The sequence below is a fragment of the Procambarus clarkii genome, chromosome 35 (genome assembly GCF_040958095.1).
Source record: "Procambarus clarkii isolate CNS0578487 chromosome 35, FALCON_Pclarkii_2.0, whole genome shotgun sequence".
Lineage (NCBI taxonomy): Eukaryota > Metazoa > Arthropoda > Malacostraca > Decapoda > Cambaridae > Procambarus > Procambarus clarkii.
Window position 1 is genome coordinate 26,483,382 of NC_091184.1, and position 5,002 is coordinate 26,488,383.

Genomic DNA, 5,002 nt, shown 5'->3' on the forward strand with positions numbered 1-5,002 from the left:
AATTATCGCAGGGGACTTTAATATTGACCTCTGCGAGCCTGAACACCCTACTGCTGTTAGCTTCCTCAACTGTATGAATTCCTGCTTCCTCATACCCTTAATCACTAGACCTACTAGAATCACTGATAGCACTGCCACGACGCTAGATCACATCTGGACAAACATAACCTCTCCGCTTACTTCAGGTATAATCACCGATAGCACTACAGACCATTACCCCACATTTCTCTTAACTAACATTAGCAAACCACCTCTTGAGTCAAGAGTGATACGTTTTAGACTACACAATGAAACTGCTATAGACATTTTTATAACTGCTGCTGATAATGTCAACTGGGAGTCCGAGTTAGGTAACATAGTGGACATCAACCTAGCAGTGCAATCTTTTCTTCAAAAACCTCTTAGCCTTTATAATACTCACTGTCCTATGCTTACAAAACAAGTCACAACCAAAAGGCTTAACAATCCCTGGCTTACAAAGGGAATACTTAAATCTATTAATAAAAAACATGACCTTGAGAAGAAGTATAGGTTAGGAATTGTCTCCAAAGAATTCTCAAAGAATTACTCATTATTGCTGTCTAGAATAATTAGACGAGCCAAAACTAAATACTACGAAGATAAATTTACCCAAATAAAGAGCAACATTAAACAAACTTGGAGAACAATTTCTCAAATATTGGGATCAAAGAAGTCTTTAAATAACAAACCGACTCTCCTGTCTAATAACGATGGTCAGCTTTATTTAAAATTTGAATTTAAAATTTACTAAAATTTACTAAAATTTACCCAAATAAAGAGCAACATTAAACAAACTTGGAGAACAATTTCTCAAATATTGGGATCAAAGAAGTCTTTAAATAACAAACCGACTCTCCTGTCTAATAACGATGGTCAGCTTTCAGCCTCTGATTCTGCTACTGAGTTCAATAGGTTCTTCTCTTCCATTGGTTCATCCCTTGCAAATGATATTCCATCTTCCAGTACAGACATTAATGACTATCTTTCAGGTAACTATCCACAGTCTCTGTACCTAAAGCCTATTAATTCCACTGACGTCAATGAGATAATCCTTTCCCTTAAAACCAAGTCTGGTGCCCTTGAGGAGATACCAACTTTAATTTACAAAAAAGCCTCCAGATCTTTAGCCCCTGCTATTGTTTTGCTCTTCAACAAGTCACTTGAACTCCAAACCTTCCCAGATATGCTAAAAAAAGCGAGAGTAACGCCTGTCCACAAATGTGGTAATCTCACAGATGTTAACGACTACAGACCTATATCTATCCTGCCAAACTTGTCAAAAATTTTTGAAAAACTAGTCTATAAGCAGCTTTACTCATATCTAGCCAAACTCAATATACTTAGCCCTTGCCAATATGGCTTCAGACCCAAAAAAAGCATTAACGATACACTTATTAGTATGCTTAACTCGATTCATACAGCTCTTGATAAAAATGAGTTCTCTGTTGGGTTGTTTGTGGACCTGCGTAAAGCTTTTGACACTGTCAACCACCAAAACCTTCTTCTTAAATTACATCATTATGGAGTCAGAGGACACTCCCTACAATACCTCAAATCCTACCTTACTGACAGGCTCCAATATGTTTCTGTGAATAACACAATTTCTCCCACCCTACCCATCAACATTGGTGTTCCCCAGGGCAGCATACTTGGCCCTCTCCTCTTTCTCATCTACATTAATGACCTTCCAAATGCCTCCCAACACCTCAAACCAATTCTATTTGCTGACGACACAACCTTCATTTACTCCAGTCCTGATCCCCTTGCTCTAAATGCCACAGTAAATACTGAGCTAAATAAAGTCCATCTGTGGCTAACTGCCAACAAACTCACCCTTAACATTGACAAAACCTTTTATATTCTGTTTGGCAATAAATCCTCTAATCAAATAAATCTCAAAATAAACAATACCCAAATTTGTAACAAATTAGATGGCAAATTCCTTGGCATTCTCATTGACCACAAGCTTAATTTCCAGGGACACATTCTAAACATATCAAAAAAAGTTTCAAAAACTGTGGGCATTCTTTCTAAGATCAGATATTATGTACCACGCCCTGCCCTGGTGACTCTCTATTACTCCCTTATCTATCCATATCTCAACTATGGTATTTGTGCTTGGGGCTCTACTACCCAAAATCACTTACGTCCTCTAATTACTCAACACAAAGCTGCTATTAGTACAATATCCAATTCTGGCCCCAGACATCACTCGGTACCCCTACTTAAATCTCTGAATATGTTAGACATTAAGTCACTGCACATTCTCTCATGTGTATTATACATATATAAAACGCTAAACTATAATGCCAATCCTGATCTCAAAAGCTTCATAGAAGGTTGTATCAGAACCCATGAGCATCACACTAGAAATAAATACAGTTTTGATATTCCTAGAGTACGACTTAATCAAACTAGAAATGCTCTACAAATCAAGGGGCCCAGAATGTGGAATGACCTTCCCAACCATGTTAAAGACTATACCTCTCTCAACCAGTTTAAGTTAAAAGCGAAGCTATACCTAATAAATTCCCTGTAACCTACCTTACCCTTCTATTGTCAACCAATGTCTGTTTTTTTCTTTAAAGAGCGCTGTTTGTCGACATAATTGTATTTGTGCTGCTTTTTCATCTATGTTTTCATTTCTTGTTTTCATTCTACTCATTATGTTCAATTAGTATTAAGCTTGTCATTTAAGTTTATCATGCCCGAAACGCTTTGCGTAATAGTGGCTTTAGGCATTGTATGTACTAGCTATACCTATAAGTTAAACAATCCTTGTAAAAAAATTTTGTATGTATGTACCTTACCTAAATAAAATTGTATTGTATTGTATTGTAAATATATCATATTTATTCATTACTAACGTATTGCCAGGAAGCTTTCTGATGCTTGTATAGCTTGTGTTAGCTTGTGGTAATTAGACGGACCGAGCTGAACAGGATACGGTTTTAAAATGGCGGCGACTACCACAACATGCAACGAGCCTAAAGAATGTCCAGCTCTAGCATTATCTAAGCGCTATTATATATTATCAAGCAATACGAAAATCTAAAATAAAAAAAATGTTACAAATAATTGTATTAAATATTTATTTGCAATTACAATACCTCGGGAATATATTTTTGCGTTAGCAAAATTTATTAAGTTCGTATTTAGTTTAACTCATTTAAATTCTTTACAAATAATAACCTGATTTTACCTGATGGCCACTAACATTAATGTTTTATGTTGATACATTTCATACCCCTATTATTTCAATTTCTTTCTTTATTATGCACCCGATACCCATCCCGTGGGCGGTGGTGTAAAGGATTACAGAGGCACATAATGGGTTCAGGAACTGAACTCTCTAGTTTGTTTAGCTAAGCAAATAACAATTTTTGACGCTAGTTACAAAATTATTAATGTTATATATACCCAGCAAACACAGAACGTTTGTGGACGTTTTTAAATGGTGCCACAAAGGTAATACTGTAACTTTTGACATAAATACGTATATCTGACGTTCTTAAAATCAAAGGATATAACTAAAAACATATATTCTTGAGACACAGTTTTTTAAGATTTATGTAAAAATTTAAAAATAATAGTAAATGCTATGGTATTATAATGTTTTCATGCTTTATATTTAAGAATAAATAATTTTCAGTCAACATTTAGTTTTTTTTGTTTACTTTCTGTAAAGCTATCCAATTTACGTTCTTATAACATAAATATAACATATATATGACGTCAGTATAACGTTATTTACACGACATCATTACGTTATTATGATGTTATATTAACGTATAATTCCTGTGTGAAAACCAGAATATATATTGAACTTTATGTTTTAAACCTTGTAAAGTTATCATAAAACTTGGAATAAGACGGTAAGCATGCTTTACTTATGAAAATATACAAACAAATCAACAAAAACATTTTAACATAAAAAAACATGAACATAACATAAATTAACAGCATGCATGGGAGTTAATTGGAACTCTGTAATATTGCATACATGAACCTTAAGGTACAAACCCAGTGTATTTACCCATGCAGTTCTTTCCTAAATCTAAATTTTTCCAATTTTTACACTTTGTTTCGAGTTCTGTCTTGTGTTGCTACTTTTAATACCCCATTAATGTCCCCTTTGTTATGTCCATTCATCCCATTGTGCACCTCTACCATATGTCACTCCTAATTCTTTGCTTTTCTAGAGAATGTAATATAAGCTTTGACAATCTTTCTTCATATGACAGGTTAACAGGTAGAACAAAGATTACCATTTATATATGGATAACTATTATAAGTCGGTTTGAATGAGTGAATTGCTGCTTGAAGATAGGTATATACACGTGTGGTACTATCAGATTGCATCGTGGTGAGCCTAAAACCCTTCAGATCCAAGCAAAGGGTAAAATGCCAGCAGATACAATTGTGAACACATTGATACCAAAATGAAAGACATATGACGAGAATTGAGGTAACCAAAGTGAAAAGAGTGTTCACATTACATTGCACTAGAGTGCTCCCGGGTTACTTTCTCTCACTTTCTCTGTTTTGTGCGGATGGTCCGCCGTGCTTTCATCACGTCAGCGGGTGGAGCACGCTGCTGTTTTTGACATTTCATGCATATATTCCGGTTGGAAATTCTATTGCGAACACATTGATACCAAAATGAAAGACCTAGGATGACAATTGAGGTGACCAGAATGAAAAGAGTGTATACATTTTATCGCTCTTGTGCGCTCCCTGGTAACACGCTCTCGCTTTCTCTGTTTGTTGCGGATGGTAAGCCGGGCTTTTGGAGTTTATATGCCTTTAGTCCTGTAGAGAATTCTATTGCGAACACATTGATGCTAAATTGAAAAACCTAGGATGAGAATTGAGGTAACAAAGTTGAAAAGGGTATACACTTTTCAGTATTATCACGCTCTCTAATGTAATGAGAGTTGCCTGAGGGTGGCTCAGCTTTCTTTTTCTGGTACCCTTGGCC